This window comes from Balaenoptera acutorostrata, chromosome 7 (assembly GCF_949987535.1).
Source record: "Balaenoptera acutorostrata chromosome 7, mBalAcu1.1, whole genome shotgun sequence".
Taxonomy (NCBI): Eukaryota; Metazoa; Chordata; class Mammalia; order Artiodactyla; family Balaenopteridae; genus Balaenoptera; species Balaenoptera acutorostrata.
This window is the reverse complement of record NC_080070.1, coordinates 22,616,621-22,638,117: the sequence shown is the minus strand read 5'-3', so window position 1 is coordinate 22,638,117 and position 21,497 is coordinate 22,616,621. Positions and strand designations below refer to the sequence as shown.

General features: G+C 40.2%; 1 long non-coding RNA gene across 1 annotated transcript in view; it reads right to left on the bottom strand.

The window, feature by feature from the left end:
- Positions 1-4,161: 4,161 nt before the first annotated feature.
- The window catches only part of LOC103014553 (uncharacterized), a 34,821-nt gene continuing 17,485 nt past the window's right edge, over positions 4,162-21,497 (bottom strand). Inside the window, exon 3 of the long non-coding RNA XR_450550.2 lies at positions 4,162-4,594. This is a non-coding gene — a long non-coding RNA (uncharacterized LOC103014553). The remainder of the gene's footprint in view (positions 4,595-21,497) is intronic.

Genomic DNA, 21,497 nt, shown 5'->3' with positions numbered 1-21,497 from the left:
TAGCTGCAAGCTCTCCGCGGGCAGCATGATGTCCAGGCCCACACTGTCATGCTCAGGAAAGGCACCCAGGAAACAGCAGCTGAATGTGCACACCCACAGGGTCCTGCTGAGGATGTACCAGCACCTGGGGGGGTTGCAATCATCAAGCTTCTGCTCAGCTCCTAGAACAGTGCCTGGCATAGAGCGACACTCCACAAATAACTGTTAAGTGAACTTATCCACAGGGAGATCACCTATTGGCTGTGGGACAGAAATTCTGTCCCTGCGGAATAAAACACGAAAGAAGACCTGAGGAAGCCTTTTCTCTCCCACCATATACTTAGGATGCAGGCCAGCTTCAAGTTCACTGTCTCCCGAAAGCTAGACAGCTACTCTCAGGAATCAATATGGCATGTAATGCTTTGGTATATTTAATGTGTCAAAAGTACTCAATTTTAACATGTAAGTAAGAATCATTCCTCAAACATAATCTCCTTTGGAGAACACGGAGTTATTCTAACAATGTCCAAAATCTTTTTCAGACCTCACCTTTTATATAGCCACAATTTCTTTTGTTTAAAAAAAAAGAAAAAAAGATGTCTATTACAGAATGAACACCTTTTTTCATAAGGCTTTCAACTAGCTGAGAATTAAAGAATTTCAGAAATAAAATTCCCATCTCCTTATCCTTAAAGTAGAAGGTGTTTTTCAGGGCTTTCATTTCCAAAATTCTGTTATGTAAGCCACTTTATAAATCATGTACACAACAATCCTCATTTTTCCATCAAGTTTTAACTCCCCCCCTCCAACCCCGCCGGGCTCTGGCAACACCATGCACCGCATGTATCTCTGTTATAGTACTTGTCAATCTGTGATGTTACCTCTTTATATGTCATTTATCCCACTCAACTGTCCTCCTGGAGGCAGGCCCCTGACATGCCCGTTTCTGAATCTGCAGTGCTGACTGCTAGAATGTAGTCGGTGGCTCAGTAAATGTTTACATGAATCAATGACTCAAATCAGTTAGTGGATCATAAACCTTTTCATCAGACCTAACTACTGGCTCCTTCCTACCCTCCAAGGCCAGAGAATTCCCACCACTGTGGATAATAAAAAAGGATGGGAGGCTTTTAAGGCAATGGCGAAAAAAAGTTTTGAATGTGTCCTTGGCAAAGATGGCATTGCTGTAGAAGTTTAAATTCTTCCCAGCTAACACAGTACTTTAAGGAGGCAACATCCATTTGCACGTCTATGTGTCTTTTGCTCTGTGAGTTAAAATATTAATTGCATTACTTTAGAGTCACACCTTATACATGTGCTTCATTTAATTTGTTTATTTAGTTGCCCTGAAATATATACTGATGGGTAAAAACAAATTAGTGTAAATCACAACTTTAAAAAGATAGTTAGGGAAGCATCTAGTTCAATGTCCAAATTACATGAAAAAGCCAAAAAGACCCGCCCGCTCAGCACCGTGTATCCTTCAGTGATCAGGAAATGAGCTACTTTTCAGGTATCATCCAATCATACAAACTGTTGTCAGTGTCTCCAGAATCTACAGACTGCTCTTTCCAACATTCAACAACATAAGCACATCTTAGTTTCCAAGAAACCTCATTACAGGTCGATGACAAATTTGAAAAAATACTCTAAATAAAAAGACAATGACTGTGACATTTGGGCTTTCCAAACATATTGCTATGGGTTTAAGAAACACATTTCCACATCACAGAGAGTTCTAAAAGTCAGCATATTCTGAGAAGTCCATTATCTACTGCTTGGGGAGGCTTAACAGAGAGTGTTAAGGACCAAATCTTTTTAGATAACTGGTGGCACTTTGCTAGATTTTGTATATGAAAACTGAAAACAAAAATAACCAAAGATTTTAGAATTTTTCAGTTATAATAAATTTTCTATCAAAGACAGAAAGTATTATTTCATATTCTCTTAAATATTTTTAAAAGCAGCACATATTTCTTCCATTTAAAGGTGTGGAAACCGAGGCAAGAAAGCTCAATCATTTTGTTAGAATACTCTATGTTTCAAAAGCAGTTAAAGCCATGACCCCAAACTACAACTAAACTCTCCAATAACCTATTCTCATGAGAAAAGGTTTGAAAGGCTTATTGCTTAACTGAAGGATAATCAGTGTTAAGTTATTTCAATGACTGGACCAAAAAAGCTGCAGTAGACCAGTAGACCACTGAGTATCTTGGAGATCTGTTAACCTCTTTGTCCACAACTTCCCTTGAGATTATATATATATAGGTATATACATATATAATAATAATTAACAGGTGTCCTTGGTTTTGGTAAGAAATAATATTCCTGTACATCCTCACTGGAGAGCTACATGCTGCCATCTTCTACATTATGCCTGGTGGAGTGTAAACAATTTTTCATGAAAAAACAAAATCAATAAAAGTAGAACCCCCCCACTTTTTCTGCCAGTAGTGCCCTCAGCGACAAAAGGGGCAATGACACCAAGAAAGGGATTACAATACTCTCAGACATAATTCAAGCAGAATTCTAAATAGATAAATTCATGTTATAAACTTTTTTTTTTTTTTTTTTGCAAGTGCCTTGCATGCTTATGTTACTATTCATTCTGAGATAGACAGATCATCAATGACCTTCTGGGTCACTGACTAGAGAGAAAGCCGACTATAAAAAAGAGTGGGAGAAAAATAAGAGGGGGGGTTGCTTCCTTCCACCCCAGACCCCCTACTGCCTTGAATGAAAGAAGACAGATGGCAGCCACCTTCCCCTTTAATTAGGAGGGGCAGCTCAGAAGGGGACAGCCCTGCTCACTTGGCACCATCTTTAACAAACTGTTTCGATGGTAATGCTCTGCTCATTCACCCTTGTTTCAAACTGTTCTCAATCTTTGATTTATAAACCAAATCTCTGTAAATTTAATTATGAAAAACTATAGCTCTGAGCACAACACTATACAGAAAGAAGGTACTTAAAGATGTTTGCTGAATTAATAATTCACAGACATTCATATAGGGAGCCTGGAGTGTTTCAAATGAAATACAGACACCTCAAGTCCTACCATCACCACTTTGAGATAAAATGGGAACTCCCACGGCACAGAAGCCCGAACTTAAATTCACACTGTATTCCACACTAGATTTAAAAGTAAGACCCCTGACTTCTGCTTTCCAACGCCACACTACAGACATGCTGCCCCCTTCTACCTTCAAAGTGTCACTCTTTAAGTTCAGAGAAGTCAAGAAAATTCTCCGGTAAAAGCAGCCCATTTTATGAGGAAGGATAATTTTAATTACAAATCACAAACCACTCTGCATTTCTATTCGTTTTGCATTTTCAAAACCACAGAACTTTGTATTAAAAATTTATCAAGCCATGTAACATCTTTGGAGACAGGATCAGCATAAAAAACAAACAAACAAAAATGTAAGACAGGGGCCAAGTGTCAGAATTAGGCTGATGTCACAGAATCTTCTGTGTAGGAGATGAAGCCTCTTAATTATTATTTTTTAAAGTTATTAAACATATTTTCTATAAATCTGCAAGGCACGAAACTTTCTAACATGAAGGAAAAATTCGGTTAGGACTTTATACATTTTATCCCATTTTTATATTAAATTTTTTTTCCCAACATCGTTAAATAATTTGTATTCTTCAGGTCCTTTCCATTTCCTGACAGGCTTTAAAATTACAGCCTTTTATCCAAGAGCCATTCATTCCCACCTAGTGTCTGCAGTTCCCACGTGCAGACACCCCCGTCCTCATACCTGTCTTGTACACGCACCTTTCCTGCTTCCCAATGGAAATAAGGGCAGTGAACTGGGGCTGTTTTGCTAGATGTGCTCCTGGCTGCACCTCCTAAAAAGCCTTGTCTGTATCACCATCATTAAATTAATGGAAAAGTTCTTGAGCCATTTAAAAAGAGAAAAAAAGAGAACTTTTTGTTTTCTCATTGATGATAAATTTCAGTCTCTTTCTACCTCTTAACAAGCCAGCCAGCACACTAGATACAGGAAGAGAGACAGAAAGATAAAAGAAGCAATCAGCTATTTAACAAACTTCATCTCCTACTTCCCAATGAAAAGGAAAAAAAAAAACCTTGGCATTTACCAGATACTGAGTGTTTAATAATGTTAGCAAGAAAAACATGTAGGAGAGACTGACTAAAAACAAACAAAACTTACTTTGTTTTCCAGCACAGTAAGCAGGTCCGGTCGAGATGAGGGTAATTCCCTTCCTCAAGGCCCCTGCTTTCACTTTATAAGCTGTGTTGACACTTAACATCCAGGTTTGCTGTGGAACTCCAAAATGCCTGCGCTTCTCAGGATGCCCCAAGTTCACAGTTCAACTCAGAAGCTTCAGCGAGGACCAAGAATCTCCAGGACAGACCAAGGCGACCTCTGGGCGCCACGTGGCACCACTGCTGCTATTACCACACGCACGCCTGGGACACCCACTTGTTAGCTCAGGAACCAGGCCACCAGCAGATAACGGCTCAGACGAGCATTCAGAGACTTGAGCCTCTGGCAGTCTCAGGTTCAAGGTTGGAAAATGTATTAAGACGAGAACCACGCGGTCAGCAGCATTCTGCGCCATTAACTTTCTCCTACGTAGACGCCTAAGTAAGAGCGAAAGGTACAAAATTAGAAGGAGTGTTTTACTGGTGATGGTGATTGGCATTTGCCGTGTGCTGGGTCATATCTTGCTCTCTAAAACTGCATTTAAGAATCCTAGATCAGAAGTATTTTCATTTCCTCTGTGGAAACTACAGAGAATCAATTAAAAAAACAAAACAAAACAAAACAGGAAAAAAGTATAATTCTGCTTAAAAATGTAACCCTTACTAAATCTCACCTGGTTAATTTTTTTTTAAATCCAAAAAGTAGGAAGAAAAACCCAACATATAAATTTGATGTTTGTTTTGAAAAATTACTTCATCCATGTACTGTCCAGCTCATAAAAACAAACCTTCTTCCAGCAAAACGGGACACTATGACCTTGTTTACTGCAGTGTTTTGAAACTGCTGTCTCGTAACTCCTGACATCACTGGACGTGTATTAGCACCTTTACTGCTGTTGGCTGCACATGCTGCTACCCTGACTGTCTTGAACCACCTCTGGTTGAACAAATACTCCACACAACAGTAGGGATACTGGCGTTAGCATTAAGCCCACAGAACTCACATGATACCTTTTGTAAGTGTCACATCTCTCTGATCACTTTTACAAGAAAACAAAAGCATCCAACATCTGATACTTTTTCAAGTCCCAGCATCCAGACCCAGTACAGACCATTCTTTCTTCTGACCCTCTCCCTGCCCAAGAGGGGCTTCTTTCCTCACCGATCGCCATATTGGCAAGAATTTCTGCCACAGAGCTTTGCTAACAGAAGATCCTGACCTACTTTCTCCCAATAAAAAAATTCCCACAAACTTTCCTAGAGGATAATTTATTTTAGCGTATTTTAGAGTTTCAAAGAGCACTGTTGTTGCATTTTCAATTTTGATAAAGTCAGATTTATCCATTTCTTTTTCTTTTGTGGAACACAACTTTGGTATTGTATCTGACTGTTGCATTTTTAAAGAAATAATTTTCTCCTGTAAGTCTGACATTTCCCTTCTGTGTTCTTCAATTCTTACTCTGGACCTAGCAGAATTAAACAAAAAAGAGGATAGTTGCAACACAATTTAATTGTGTAAGTCACAATAAAATTTGAGCGAACATCTCCCATAACCCATCTCTTTAAATAAAACTAAATTCTGGTCCTACAACGGTCGTGCAATTTTACAGAGAAGTATTTAAAAACCCAAGTTTAAACTATCTGAAATCAATTGATAACATTCTCGTTGCTTTCCTGAAACAACTTGCAAAACATCAAGTCCTCAAACTATAGTCACCAAGAAATAAAGAACACCAAATACATACTTGAGCAATTATGGCCCTTGTTTGTCAGAGAAGAATAAAAAGAAAAACGTCCAGGGTTAATAAAATTAATTAACTCTAGCTAAAGAACTACTAAAAAGACCCTCCAAATATCATGCCGTTACTATGACAACTTCAAAACTGCTTTGAGAAAATGTGAGGGATTTTTAGATTCATGATAAACCAAGTGTCATCCGGCCTGCTAGAAATTACTTTCATTTATATCAGGCCGCAGAAAGGCTAAATGACCATTTACAACTCCGAAATATCAAATCGTTACCTTTCGAGAGATGCTGCACTCTCCATTCAGATCATGAAAAGAATAAGTAAATCAACAGCTCTCTCAGTAATCGGAACCATTTTGATTTCAGTCCTGCAACTACACCACTCCTACGTTCTATCTACTTGGTACTTTATTTTTATAATGAAAGCAAACTCTGATGCAATCTGAAAGGGAAGGGACAAAAACAAAAACAAAAACAAAAAACCACCCTAACAGTCTCCAGTTTCCAAATACAAATAGGCAAACACACACTCCGATTTTTTAGGCATCAATAATGAAACAGAAAAAGAAAACAGCATTTTTCCCTTAAAATTCCTGCTCTTAGGTATTTAGACTGATTTACATTTTACATAATCTTGATGGCTCAATCAGGAAGTGAAATTTTTAAGTGCGTGTGTTATGGACGGGAGGAATCACGTGACCCATAGAGCAAAGAAAATTATGCAGCAGACTAGCATGCTAAGAAAAATAAACTTAACAGGAGTTTAAAAATACTGTCTTTGGGATTCACTGAGCCATGAATATATTATGGCTTTTAAGAAATAAAAATTCATTTGGAAGCCTTGAAAATAAACCCTCAGGATGTTTTAAAAAATATTACGAGATCAAAGCAATGCACTATGAAAAACAAAAGTTTAATTAATAAAGAAACTGTTTCTATGAAGATCATAACCATTCAAGGTTTATTTTAAAGATGATTTTTCATGTTATTTGAAGATCAGGCAAGACATAATTGTAATGAAACGAAACACAGCTGCAGCTATGTATAAATATTTGTGCTTTATTTAATATATAGTGCTGTGTGCTCCTGGAGCACAAAGAAAAAACTGTTTAGGTTTATCCAGACTTCACACAAGTTTTATAGATTTCAAGTGGTTACTGTATTTTATTACAGCAAATACATTCTCAAGAGGAAAACGTCAACACCACAGAAATTTTCATCTGAGGTATTTTACTCTGGAAACCAAAAAGTGGGAGATAAACATTAAAACACCTTAAAAAGTGTAATGGATTGACTGATAGATGACTTCATCATATAAAAACTACCTGACCATAGTCTCTCTGCTGGTTGTCTAAAACAGAGTATGTTAACATAAACGTATTTGAAATTCAAAAGGTTTGGCCTGTGACTGTTTTGTTTCTCAACGCAATTTCTGTTATTAATTTGTTAATAAATAATAATTTATTAATACCAATAAAAACAATTAACATGGTTGAGAGCAGGTATTTGTACCTCATAACTATTACTTTTATCACCTAATGCTTCACATTTTTCAAAATGCTTTTCATATCTTTATTTCAGCTTCTTAAAAAAATTTATACCCCAGGCAAGTGGCAGGGCAAGGTCAGTGACAAACATCAGTTCTGAGTGTTTCCTGATTACTAGCTCATCTTTTTTAATTCTTAAACACAAGAGGTAGCTGGAGAAGAAATTATTAGGGAAGACAGAAGACTCTCAGAAGGGAAGCTTGAAATAGACTAGGAACAGTCAGGAATGGTGAGAAGCAGAAACGCCCCAAGGTGGAGTATTACGTGATACTGTGATATTCTTCCTAAACTTGGTACCATACTGGCTGACTGGATTAATAAGGAAAGATGAACTAGTTACCAAGAAATGTTCCCCAACAAAGTCATAGCACAACCTAGCTCTGCCACTTGCCGAGACCATAACTTATTGAGACTAAATCTCAGATTTATTCTATAAATCAGGAAATTAGAGAAGTTAAGAGACTTTCCTATGTTACACAGATAGTTGACTGACAGCTGAAACTGGACCCAAGCTCTCTGACTTTCCCAGGCTAGGACTCTTTTTTCACCACATGCCGCCTTACAGCTATAACCTGAGGTTCAAGTACGCCTCCAATGAGCTGAGCCCTGGTAGCTTATCTTAGTCGAGGAAAACTGAAATGGGGTCAAGACTTTGAGAGGCTCACTCTGGGCTACTTAGTCCCCAGCTCATGGGCCCCCATACCTTATTACCGCTGCTGTCTCTGCCCCCCACCAACCCGCGTGGAGCATCACACTTCCCGAGCTGGAAAGAGACACGGCAAGTTCTGAGCTGAGAAGTAAAGCTTCTGATCCTGTCCACAGGTATATCGCAGCCTCCTCATTTTTCTCAGTGGGAAAAGCAAGGCACTAAGATAAGAAAGAAGCACTTGTTTTGGTTCTCATCTCAATTTTACTGGGATTTTGGACAAACATGAGAACAAGATAATATTCTTGAAAAAATAAAATTAGCTCCCACTTTATAACCTTCATCAGAATTAATTTTGTGGAGATTAAGAGTTAAATGTAAAAGGGGAGAAAAAGAAACAATTAGAAGAATATATTTCTGAATTTGAGATAGGAAAAGAAGTCTTAGCTTTACAAAAGCAATGGAGAAAAAAGCAACAAAAGGCAAGGTAATCAACTCAATCTGACAACATTAAAATATTAAAATCTGTAGCTTCAAAACCAGCAGACAAAACTGCAAGGTAAACAAAAAATAAAATACTTGCAAGAGGATAATATATTTTACATTATTATAAATGTAAAAGGTAAAAGATATTAACAAACAATTCACCCCAAAATATAAAATGTCAATTAACACGAAAAAGTATTGAATTTCACTAGCAAACACCAAGGTTTTTTTCATCAATCAGATTCACAAAAATGCACAACAAAAAGAGCAAAGCAGGTGAAGTGAGGCGAGACAATCATTTCAGGAAATCAGCAATATCTTTTTACAAACCCTCAAACTGTTTTGACTGATAACATGTCTATAAATATCTCCTGAAGAAACAATCACAGATACACAGGAAGATAACTATACAAGGACATACATACAATAACATAAAACGGGAAACAACCTAAACATCAAAAATTGGAGGAAAGCATGTGACTAAATAAATTAGCAAATTCATATGTTTAAATCATGGTTTTTGGAGAATACTTAACAACACTGGAAATCACAAAATATAATATTAGGTAAAAATGCTGGATATAAAATTGTATATAAACATGATATCAATGGAGAGAGGGACAGACAAACGGTGGGGGGCGCGGGGGTGTAGAGAAGCTAATCTCAAAGAGAGACTGGAGGACTTCCCTGGTGGCGCAGTGGTTAAGAATCTACCTGCCAATGCAGGGGACACGGGTTCCATCCCTGTTCCGGGAAGATCCCACATGCCGTGGAGCAACTAAGCCTGTGCTCCACAACTACTGAGCCTGCGCTCTAGAGCCCACGAGCCACAACTACAGAAGCCTGCATGCCCAGAGCCTGTGCTCCGCAACAAGAGAAGTCACCGCAATGAGAAGCCTGCACACCGCAACAAAGAGTAGCCCCCGCTTGCCGCAACTAGAGAAAGCCCAGCCCGTGTGCAGCAACGAAGACCCAACACAGCCAAAAATAAATAAAATAAATACATTTAAAAAAAAAAAAAAAAGAGAGAGACTGGAAAAGAATACATTTAAAAAGAAGCTTAAGAAGGGGTGGGCAGAGGACTTAGATTTTCATTACTTCTTTGCAATACTGACATATCTGACATTTCATATGAGAAACGTTATTTTTATAATTAGAAAAATGATATTTAACCTAATGAACACCCTGTAAATATCTCTCAGTCATATAAAGTAATTAAACTATTTACAAAGACCTAACAAGAGAATGCTTACACCTTAAGTGCAAAAAAGAAGTGCAAGACAATATGATCTTAAATAGATAAAAATTCACATTAAAAAGACCAGAAGAATATGCATCAAGATGTTAACAGTGTCTGCTTTTTGATAGTGCTATTGTGTGTAACATTTTTTCTATACAAGTTTTCTATGATTGTCATATATTGTTTTCATGAGGAAAAACAGATATCAATATCACAACTATAGGACTGATACATCAAGAAGATGCTACTATGAACAGTTAAATTTCAAAATACAGAAGGTCAATAGCCACAAAAATCTGCCCTGTCACTAAGGTGTCTTTCTTAAAAAATTTAGGAACCACTGGTATGTCTTCAGAAAATAGCAGGAATTGGTGGGTGTCCAGGAGGTGGGAACGAATAATACTTCTTAGTTGCCAAACTGTTTTCTCCACATAGCAACAGCTCTGCAAGGGCCACACTGAAGCATGAGAATCTTGACAGTAGGATGTTCGTTATTAGCAAAATGGCAAAGAAGATTGATGGGCGAGGGGTGATAAATGGCCAAAAGAGGAAGGCAAGAGTTTGTGAAAACAACAGAAGCATCAAGAAAGAAGGTTCAAGAAATCATTAGATCCAAAATAATTAAAAGAAGGGTCTCAAAGAATTATTTGTATACCTATGTTCATAGCAGCATTATTCGCAATAGCCAGAAGGTGGAAGCAACCCAAATATCCAATGAATGGATAAACAAAAATTTGGTCTATACGTACAACAGAATGTTACTCAGCCTTAAAAAGGAAGGAGATTCTGATACGTGGTACAACATGGTTGAACCTTGAGGATATCATGCTAAGTGAAATAAGCCAGTCCCAAAAAGACAAATACTGTCTGAGTCTACTTATATGAGGTTCCTGGAGTAGTCTAATTCACAGAGACAGAAAGAACTGTGCTTGCCAGGGGCTGACGAGAAGGGAGAATGGTGAGTTGGTGTTTAATGGGAATGTAGTTTCAGTTTTGCAAGATGAGAGGGTTCTGGAGATGGAGGATGGGGATGGCTGGTCAATAATGTGAATGTACTTAATGCCATTACACTTAAAAGTGGTTAAGATCGTAAATTTTACATTGTATGTATTCTACCACAATTTAATAATGTGTGTGTGTGTGTGTGTGTGTGTGTGTGTACACATACCATTAAAGGAAAACAGAAAGAGAGAAAAGAATAAAGAAAGAAAGAAGTCATTAGGGTTAGTAGTTCTGAAGAAGGCTTTTGACTTGGCAGGAAACACAGGTTAAAGGATGTCAAGGGTGCAGGCATCAAAATAAAATAGACCTTATTTCTGATACATCTTTAAATACAATTATAGAAGTCAGCTCAGAAACAGAGACGATCAGAAGTGAAAATCAGAAGGGACATTATGTTTAACTTGAAAAGAACATACCAGACCTCTCTGTGGTTCTTTGAGACCCTCTCATTATAGCCAGCTTGAAAAATTCCCCAGGACTAGGAAAGAACCTGCAAGCCCAAGAAACAAGATGACATTTCCCCACCAGCTAACAGGAAAAAACATAACTATGAGGGAAACCCTGAGTGTCCTAAAAACGTACTCTATCCTTACTGCGCACTGTTATCAGAGAACTGAAGAATTCTGGAACTGGACAAAGGCTCTCAGGCAGAGCTGCTCCAGAGACACCGACACCCAGAGAGCTTGCCCAGGCCCACTCAGTGATGCTGGATTTAAAGACAAACCCCTGGAGCACAGTTACGTTTTGTTTGTCATGTTTTACTTTTTAACAGGCATGCTTTGTATTTTAAAGGCAGCTTATTAAAGGTAAGAAGTATAGAATATTTGGAATACTCTTTTTACAAGTCATTTGATTAATTCCATTCAAAAAATATTTATTGAGCACACAGTACATACCGTACACTATAATACCAGGCACTGGGCTAAGCGCTGAATGGTGAACAGGACGCCACCATCCTTCCTTCACGAAGCTAGCAAGTATGATTTAAAAGAGGCATAGGGTGCTACTGGCACACATAAGAGGGGCTCCCATATGGTCTACGTAGGTTGAGGATGGAAACCTGTATGAAGCGGCATTTTTAATAACAGTAGTAGTCATTATTATCATTGTTGCAAACTTGATTGACTACTATTATGGGTCAGATCGAGTTTTGGGGGGTTTTAAAAAAATTTTTTTAACATCTTTATTGGAGTATAATTGCTTTACAATGGTGTGTTAGTTTCTGCTTTATAACAAAGTGAACCAGCTATACATATACATATATCCTCATATCCCCTCCCTCTTGAGCCTCCCTCCCACCCTCCCCATCCCACCCCTCTAGGTGGTCACAAAGCACCGAGCTGATCTCCCTGTGCTATGCGGCTGCTTCCCACTAGCTATCTGTTTTACGTTTGGTAGTGTATATATGTCAGTGCTACTCTCTCACTTCAGATAGACTTTTAAAAGCACTCTCCATGCACAAATTAATTTAATTTTCACTATAAAGTGCAAATTAAATCTTATAAAGTGGAATTTTAAAGATGAGAAAATTGAGGCACAGAGAGGTCACCCAGTTCTTACATAGTGGAGTCAGACCAGACTGTATCCTTTTCAGAATCTGCCCTGAGGGGAACCCAAACTAAGACAAGACAGGGATGAAACTCAAGGATCAGAACATTCAGCAAACAGCTGTGCTCTCTGAATACGGGGGTGGTAAATGGAGTAGGAGTACCACAGGTAGGAGCGGATGGGGCTGGGAGGCATGACCAGGTGAGTGGGGGAGGGTGGCGGGAATATGAAGCCCACGATCAGGAACCTTGGAGGGCAACGGTGAGTGATGTCCAGTCGGGATTTTCATTAGGTTCTGCTGTGCGGAGGGGGAAGTAACTCTCTTCTGCGTCCCCCTGTGAATCCTAGTGTTTGATGATTTGTTTACGAGGACACATACTCTATACGGCCCTGATCAAGCTGGGTACAGGATATCACAGAATCGGGTGAGAGTCAAGCAGAGAAGTGACACGATGAGGCTGCTTTTCAGAAGCATCACTCTGAATGCAGTCGGGAGAATGGATTGGGGAAGAACATCAATAAGCAGGGAGAGGGATGCTAAAATGCAGTAATTTAGGTCAAAGGTGATGGTAACCAAGACGGACACACTGGAGACAGAGTAGATGGATTTGAGAATGGTTGAGATGTGGAATTTTGACCAGATTTTGTTTCTTTGTGGATTTGGAAGATGAGGAAAGAAAAGGCGCAGTAAATCACAGGTTTCAAGCTTGGGTAACTGGGATCAGTTTGGAATCTGTTGGCTATGAGGCGCTAGCAAGATATCAAGTGGGAATGTCCAGTTGGCATCTGAATACAAAGCATGGCGCTCAGAGGTGGATAGAAAGAACCTGCAAAGGGCAAGGAGGAGAAAAAGGCAAAGGGGCAGGGCAAGCCAGAAAGGAGAGGACATCAAACAGGTCACGGTAGATACAATGCTAAATATATCTGGCGAATGTGGCAACAGAAGGATAGGAAGACAACTATCAGCTTTGGCCAGAGCAATATCAACTTGGTCACAGGTGCAGAAGCCAGACTGGAGTAGCCTGAGAAGGGGGCAAGGGTGAGGAAATGAAGGAAGCAAATGCACACAGTTCTTCCAAGAAATTTGGCCCTGGCAGGAGAAGTGAATGGAGAAGTAAGCGAAAGGGAAGGCAATATGAAAGCCAGTGGTTTTGTTTTCAATTGGTAAGCCTTGAGTAGGTCTACACGCTCATGGGAGAAAGTCAGTGGTGGATGGCAGGTAAAGGTCAGAGAGAGAAAGTCTCTGAGGAGGTGAGAGGGGATAAGGTCCAGAGCGTGGACACGGAGAAGGGCTCCTCTTCCACTGGAGCAGGAGGCAAGGAAAGCAAGGCGGGTGCAGAGGAAGTGTCGACTGGGGCCAGAACCTGAGTGAGCTCACCTTTTGGTGTCTGTTTTCTCTGTGCACGGGAGGCTGGGACAGCTACAGAGACCGAGGAGTGAGAATGAGCACCAGGGAGAGGGCTGCCGAGAGGTGAGAGGGGCCTGGCACGGCAGGGAGCAGCCACGCTCAGCAGAAAGTGACCTCCCGGATGTCAAATCATGACAGCCACATGCCACCACTCTGCGCCTCTGCAGCATTTACCAAACAACACTGGGAACATAAACAAAAACCCGACGACACCGAGTGGACCTCATGAGAAGTCCACCTTTCAATACAGTAGGGTCGGGTAAGTCAGCTGTAATAACATCAGTCTTCCTTAGGCCTTAACCACGTACGGTACAACGAAGACAGATGCTTCCAAGGCGTATGACGGCCTTCCTGTGACAATGTGTGGAAAGCTCACACTTCAGTCTATAGTCAAACCTGGTTTGTAGGTATAACTAAAATGTCATATTTCAACACCATTAACAACACATTAGCAACCTTCGTGTTTGGTCTGAGCTGGATTTTGCTTTCGGGCATCTCCAACCCTGCTAAATGGGCACACGGATTACACTGAGGGTCGGACACACCCCTCCTTCCAGAGTCGTGCGGGGAAGCACGGGTGGGAAAACAGGCCTGTCACAGTCGCTTCTCCCAGACTCGGCTCTAGTTCCTGCTCTGGCCAGGAAATCGCTAGAGAAAGCAAAAACAGGGGCCAGGAACTGAGCACAGCGGTACAAGTCCAAACACAGGCTAGGGGAGGTGGTATTTCAAGTGAGCAACTGTTGTGTTTTACTTGAGCTCAAAGCAAAGTAGGAGGAGAGGAAGATGCGAACTCAAAGAATATCTTTCCCTGTAAAGTCTCTTTGTAGCGACAAAAGGAATTCTAGTAATTAGTATGAAGCACCTCTTGTATTTCCAGGGCATACACCTCCCAAGAAGCTCAAAAGAAAAACCTTTAATTCAGCATCCTTTTGCGGGGGAGAATGGAAATTAACAGTAAAACCTGACCAGTTCAATCGACTGGGGAGCGTGCTACAAATAGTGAGATATCCGGACCGTAGGAGAGTAATGTACTTTTGCTTTTTAGTTTCTTCTTTTTAAAAAGATTTCCTTTTCTTGTGCACCTTTATTATAAAAGTAATATCATATTACTACCGGCCAACAGTCCCCATGGTGCTCACTCTGACTCAGGCACAGCTCTGAGCCTCCTGCCTTCCTTGAACTTGAGGAAGGCGCTCTGATTCTGCCGGTTTTAGGGAGAAGCACAGAGGGGCTGACTCCTTCGCCTATGGGGACCCGCAGAGCTGGTGTTCCAACCCAGGCCGTCCAGCGTCAGAGTCCTGCGCTCAGCCACTTTCCTGCGCTGCCATACCATGAAAACACGAATTCTAGTACTCGAAAATTCAGGGTGTCAAAAAGAGATAAGCAGCATTTATTCTACCCCTCTAATGGAATAATGAATGCGGTGTGTTTCCTACTCTATTCATCCTTCGGTTTTCAAATCAAGGACTCTCTGAAAAGAAGATGGTTTTCAACCATATTCAAGTAAAAACACTAGATAAAACTGTTTACAAAAACCTTTCCAAGCAGAGATTCTACTCGTAGACAAGACTTATTTAAAGTCAGCAGATCTATTTTAGTGTACAATATGCACAAACCAGCAAAACAACTTTTTCGTCACAAGTTTCTTTACGTTACGAAAAATTTTCTTAAGAGTAGTATTTTTTTGTCTGACCCACACTTAATTATAATGAGTTCCAAAATCAGTCATTTTGAATCCATGCATATCCAAGTTTTCAAATAAGAAAACTGAAGTTCAAATATTTTGTTCTCTTTGAAGCTGCCTGCAGGCTCAGGTTGGATCGCACAGATTTGATGGTATACTTCTGTGCAGATAAGAACCTGACCTTCAGTGTGGGAATGCTGGAACTTCTAGAGGCCTCAGCTGGGTTAGCTTTATAAAACAAACAAAAAATGGCCCCCAAAATGGCCCCTGCAAAGTTTCTGTTAGTGACCTTTGATGCAAATGTTCCATGATATGTAAGTTCAAGACTGTCAGTCACTTGAGGCTTATTAAGGTTGACCAGTGTGAACTGTTATTTCCTAGACTTAAGTGCATGCCACATGTGGTCTGCACAAACATTCTTTAGGGTTCCTTTGAAATAGACTCACACATACATGGATAACCAATTTTCAATACAGGTGCCAAAGCAATTCAATGAGGAAAGGGAAGTCTTGTCAACAAATCATGCTGGAACAACTGAAGAAACATATGCAAAAGAATGAGCCTTAACCTCTACCTTACCCAGTACACAAAAATTAATCTGAGATGGATCATAGACCAGAGTATAAAAGCTAAAACTGTAAGGCTTCTAAAAGAAAACACAGAAGGATATCTTTACAATCTTGAAGAGGCAGATTACCTACGAAACAAAAAGTATTGATAATATATGAGGAAATTTGATTAATTAAGTTACTTCAAAATTAAAACCTTCTGCTCATCAAAAGACATTTTTAAGAAAATGATACAGACTGGGAGAATATATTTGCATTACAAGTTTCTGACAGAAGAATTTTACTCAGAGTATACATAGGAAAAAAAACTCCTTCCTATCAATAATAATAGGGACTTCCCTGGCGGTCCAGTGGTTAAGACTCTGAGCTCCCACTGCAGGGGGCACGAGTTCGATTCCCTGGTTGGGGAACTAAGATCCCGCATGCCATGCAGCCAATCATCATCATCATCATCATCCAATTTTTACAAATTTATTTATTTATTTATTGGCTGCGTTGGGTCTTCGTTGCTGCACGTGGGCTACTCTTCATTGCAGTGCATGGGCTTCTCATTGCGGTGGCTTCTCTTGCTGTGGAGCAAGGGCTCTAGGGGCGCAGACTTCAGTAGTTGTGGCACGCGGGCTCTAGAGCACAGGCTTAGTAGTTGTGGCGCACGGGCTTAGCTGCTCCGTGGCACGTGGGATCTTCCAGGACCAGGGCTCGAACCCGTGTCCCCTGCATTGGCAGGCGGATTCTTAACCACTGCGTCACCAGGGAAGTCCTCATCATCCAATTTTAAAATGGCCACAAGAAAAATAAAAATGGGTAAAAGATTGAACGAAGGTATACAAGTGGCCAATAAGAACATGTTAGTCATCAAGGAAATGCACATGAAAAAATCACAAAGAGATACCACTTGCCATCCAGTAGAATGGCTAAAATTAGAAAAACTGACAATCAACAATTGTTAAGAAGGAATTGGAGCATCTGGAACCCTCATCCACTGCTGGTTGGAGTATAAAATGGTATAATTATTTGGAAAATTGTTTGGAAGTTTCTTATAAAGGTAAACACAGATCTACTGTCTGGTCCATCAACTAAGCCTAAATCCAAAAAGGAATGAGACTGAGAGAGAGAGGACTTGTTCATAGTAGCTTAATGTTCATAACAGCCAAAAAGGTGAAAACAATCCAAATGTCCATCACCAGGAGAATGGATCAAAGAATTGGGTCCATTCATACAACAGAACACTACCCAGCAATAAAGGAAGAATGAACTAGGGTACAAACAACATGAAACTGCTGTGTGAAGGAAGCCAGACACGAAAAAGTACATGCTCTGTGATTCCATTTAGATGAAGTTCAAGAACAGGAAAAAACAGTGATATAAATCAGAAAGTGTTTGCCAATGGGGGTGGAGGCTGATTGGATGGGGCATGAGAAAACCTAGGTGAAGAAATGTTCTACGTGTTAACCAGCATTGGGTTACATGAGTGTACTTAACATCACCAGCATTGCACCATGGCCGTCTCATTTCTTTGGGACCATCCATACAAGGTATTTCCTCCAGAGGAAAAGATAAAACTTGCTGATTTTTCTCTCATCCAACAGTAGCAGTCAACTGGTATGACAGGTCCCAGAACCAGTGTGACGGTGCTCTAAATTCTCAGTCATAGTGTCCTTTGAGGCCCATCATTTTTCAGTAGACTACTGACAAGCCACACTCAACACATTCCAAGTGGATATGGACAGAAGGGCACGTGGAACAAGCTGATGATATTTGTTCTGACCAATACCAGAAATAAATTACAAGCATGTTCTGGGAGCTTGCATCCTTGGAGCTCAGGACATTTCAGCACTCTCCACATCTGCTTCTAGGGCATGGCCTCAGAGGGCCTGCTCTTTGATCTAGAACAGTCCAGAGGCTCTAAACTGGTAAACAACTTACAGAATACAGAGGTCAGATACCAGAGGATCTTTACTCTCCTCAATTACATCTAAGCCATTATACAAAGGATAATTAATATGCAACAGTACTACTTTGCAAATTCTCAAGATAGATTTGGGGCTTCTAGTATTGTACTAGAGATCAGGATAGACTGAGAAGATTCTGTGTTAGGTTCAATCACATGGGAGCAACCGGCCCTAACTGTGGGGACCTCTGGGGAAGATCTCCAGGGATTCGTCACAGGGAAACAGCTGCTTTTTCCGAGTAAAATGAGGGAACGGTAATACTGGAAACATCAGTTCAGAGTTTCTTCTGAGATACAAATGGATACGCCTTGTGTGAGGGAAGTTAAAGGACTAATTAGTTAACATCTGATTTTTCCCATCTTCATGGTATCTACTATGCATTTTCAGGAACTATGGGACAAATACGAGAAAGGGATGATCAATAAGAATTTGGAGGTTTTTCCACAAAGGAAATGGGAAGGGAGAATATGAGATGCTTCTTACAAGAACAGGGAGAAGTATGAGGGTCTATCCGCTAAGGAATAAAAGTTATAGAAATGAAGGAACAGGAGATTCTTTCAGAAATTCCTATGTCTAAGGGCAGACAAGAAATTAAAAAGTAAGCATATGCACATTTATACTTGTATTAAAGATCAGGAACAACTACCACTACTTCTATAGATTTTTTTTTTTTAATGACTAAGTTGCATGTTTCACAAGATGCATCTTTTCTTCTAGCAACAAAGCTAGAAGAGTGTCTTGGGGTGTTCTATGATGAATGACTATAGCCTCCACAGCTGGAAAGCATGTCTTTGTATAATAATGTCAGCTCACTATTTCTTCCCAGCCAAGTTATTTTTTTTTAAATTTTTATTGGAGTACAGTTGATTTGCAATGCTGCGTTAGTTTCTGCTGTACAGCAAAGTGAATCAGTTACACATATAATATATCCACTCTTTTTTACATTCTTTTCCCATATAGGTCACTACAGAGTATTGAGTAGAGTTCCCTGTGCTATACAGTAGGTCCTTATTAGTTATCTATTTTATATGTAGTAGTGTATGTATGTCAATTCCAATCTCCCAATTTATCCCTCCCAGCCAAGTTATTTTGAAGATTAGTTTTTCCGAACCCCAATACCCACTGCAGTTATCACGCCCTCATTTAAACGTTTTCCTGGCTAAATGCATTTCTGACTTAATTCTTCAGATGTGCTTCTGACAAATCAACAAATGAAAGGACTTCTCATCTGTTATGGACTGAATGTTTGTTTTCCCCCCAGATTCACATGTTGAAATCTTAATAAGATGCCTTTAGGAGGTGGGGCTCTGGTGACGTGATGAAGTCACGAAGGTGGAGCCTTCATGAATGGGATCAGTGCTCTTATAAAAGAGACCCCAGAGAGCTCTCCTGTCCCTTCTACCGTGTGAGGACACAACGAGAAGACAGCTTTCTATAAACCAGCCTCCCGAACTGTGAGGAATAAATTTCCATTGTTTATAAGTCACCCAGTCTATGGTACTTTGTTACAGAAGCCTGAACTAAGATGCCGTTTCAAAATGGTGGTCAGGGCACATGAAAGATCCCATTACAGTTATAAAAAAAAAGTATACATACCCACCACAATTAAAAGACTATCATGGGCCTGAGAGATTTCCACAAACATCTGGAAACCATAAAATGATGAAGTCCTGACGGACGAAGCTGAGCAGAGGCAGCTCACAGCCCCGGAGGTTCTCTGAGACGGCTGCTGCTGAGGAAGGCCATAACCCAGTGAAACCCCAAAGCGGCTCCAGACTCAGAAAAAGCAAGGACCGTATGGGCCAGAGATGACAAAAAGGGTAGAAAGGAGAAGATTAACTGAAAAGTCTAAGCCTCAACAACTGTTACTTCCGTGCCTAATTCCTATCTATATGAGAAACAACAAACCTTACAGCCCCCCACCCAGGCAAAAACTAAAAATTAAAAAAGGGAAATGATTCTCTAAAGAAATTATACACAATGTCTAGTGAGAACTGAACAGCTAGTGTGGTTCTGAAAACCCCAAAGTCAAGCCCTCTTCACTCGGATACTTAGCGACTCTCCAGACAAGGGCTGGCTCTGTGCCACCAGAGGCACGCAAGATGCACCCAACATTAACGAGCCCTGGCAGCCTTAAGGCCACCTCATCTCTATATTAGTGAAGAGTTAAGCATACACATACAGTTAAAGAAAGCCTGCCATGTGGAAGTGGAAAACCAAGATACACAACAAAAAGACCCTGGAAGAAACAGAAAATTCAAAAGAGTGAAGATATTTCGTCAAGAACCGTCAAAACAACTTTTATTAGTGTCCCTACAAAATATTTGAGGAGCGATAATTACATCCACATAAGAATAACAACAACCAAAAAATGCACAAGAAATAGCAATCCAAGAAAGAGGTCTACAGAATTAAAAATGTGGCCCCAAACAACAAATATCAGTGAGCACTGCATGCATGTGCCTGGGTACCCTGACCTCACAGCTGTGACTCTGATGACATAATCCTGTGTCACAGACAATACCTTACCTAAGATGCACTATATTTACAGCACACAGTCAGAAGTCTAAAATGGCACATGCAGAACATGTTCCTGGGAAGAAGACAGTGACACAAAGCCCCCTTGTTCAAAAAAATCTGAGTCTGTTTTTAACTCCTCTGCTCATTTGCAAGATGACCTGTAAGCTTCTCTCCATACCTGTCTGTCCTTTCCTACAGGAAGGGAGAAACCAAAGGTGGTGTTTTTAGAGTGACATAATAAAGACTCCTGGAAAGTACCAATAAGAACTAGCTTAACGTGAAGACCTCAAGATACTAAAACATATTAATGTAGTACATGTGAAATCTTCCCTGGATATCTTTTTTTTTTTTTTAATCTTTTCATGTAAATAAATCTGCTCCCACAGTATCGTTCTTTTTATTTTTTAATATTTATTTTTGGCTCTGTTGGGTCTTCGTTTCTGTGCGAGGGCTTACTCTAGTTGAGGCAAGTGGGGGCCACTCTTCATCGCGGTGCGTGGGCCTCTCGCTGTCGCGGCCTCTCTTGTTGCAGAGCAGAAGCCCCAGACGCGCAGGCTCAGTAGCTGTGGCTCGCGGGCTCTAGAGTGCAGGCTCAGTAGTTGTGGCTCACAGGCCCAGCTGCTCCACGGCATGTGGGATCTTCCCAGACCAGGGCTCGAACCCGTGTCCCCTGCATTGGCAGGCAGATTCTCAACCGCTGCGCCACCAGGGAAGCCCTTCCCTGGAGATCTTCACGTAGAACATAAAACACCCCTCCCATCCGGGTGATTTGCATACTGTCCTTCCTGGAACTACAGAGAGGAACTGAATCACTGGTTCAAAACCCCACTAATCCCAAAGCTTTCTTTTTATAACCAAAAAATTCTGTAATGCCCTATTTATATTTGCTATTCTTAAATAAAATTCATTGGTAAACATTACCTAGTATACACATATTTTTAAAACATCAATATAATACCTTAAATTTAACGTAAAGGAGAACCTAAAAGCAA